This window comes from Hipposideros armiger, unplaced genomic scaffold, assembly GCF_001890085.2.
Source record: "Hipposideros armiger isolate ML-2016 unplaced genomic scaffold, ASM189008v1 scaffold_492, whole genome shotgun sequence".
Lineage (NCBI taxonomy): Eukaryota > Metazoa > Chordata > Mammalia > Chiroptera > Hipposideridae > Hipposideros > Hipposideros armiger.
In genome coordinates, this window is record NW_017731842.1 from 193,856 (window position 1) to 194,925 (window position 1,070).

The following is a 1,070-nucleotide window of genomic DNA, read 5'->3' on the forward strand; positions in this document are numbered from 1 at the left end:
TATAAAATCATAAAATATATATCTATGCATGTATATTTATTTGTATAATCATGTATATAGGCATATACACAGACACATATTCACACTGAAAATTTATTTTAGTATCAAAAAGACTGTAAATAATATGAGTGAATAATACAGTTAGGTTTTTTAGAGGCTTTACTTCAATTTTTATTTGTACATCTTGATTACATTGAAATTGTATAAATATATGAAAAAGTATTTAGGGAATTAATAATTGGGGAAATACATTTTTTTTCATTTTAATAAACTTTTTATTTTGATATAATTGTAGATTTCCATGCAGTTGTAAGAAATAATACCCTTTTACCAGTTTTCTCTCATTATAATATTTTGAAAATTATAGTACAATATAAGAACCAGAATATTGTCATTGTCCCAGTCAAGATACAGAAATTTCCCATCACTACAAGCTTCCCTTATGTTGCCCACTTTCCTCCTTCCTCACCCTTTCCTTAACTCCGTGCAATCACTAATAAGAATATTATGTAAATGCAATTACATAATATATAACTTTCAGATTACCTTTTGTCACTCAGTATAATTCCTTTGAGATTTATTCAGATTCTTGCAGGTCTCAGTAGCATTCCATGGTATGGGTATACCACAGTTTGTTTAACCATTCACCCAGTGAAGGACGTCTAGGTTGTTTACAGATTTGGGTTATTGCAAACAGAGTTACTATAACCATGCATGTATAGGTGTTTGGATGAACATAAATCTTCATTTTCCTGGATAAAAGCCTAGGAGTGCAATTACTGGATCACATGGTAGCTGCATGCTTAGTACTTTAAGACACCATCAACCTGTTTTCCAGTATGGTTGTGCCATTTTACATAGCCATTGGCAATGTATGAGTGATCAAGATTCTCTGCATCCCTGCAGGCATTTGATATTCTCACTATTTTATTTTTTAGCCTTTCTGATAGGTGCATAGTGCTATTTCATTCATGTTTTAATTTGCATTTTTCTAATGGCCCATGATAATGAGCATGTTTTCAAGTGCTCATCTGCCACCTGTATATCTTCACTGAAATGTCTCTTATTGT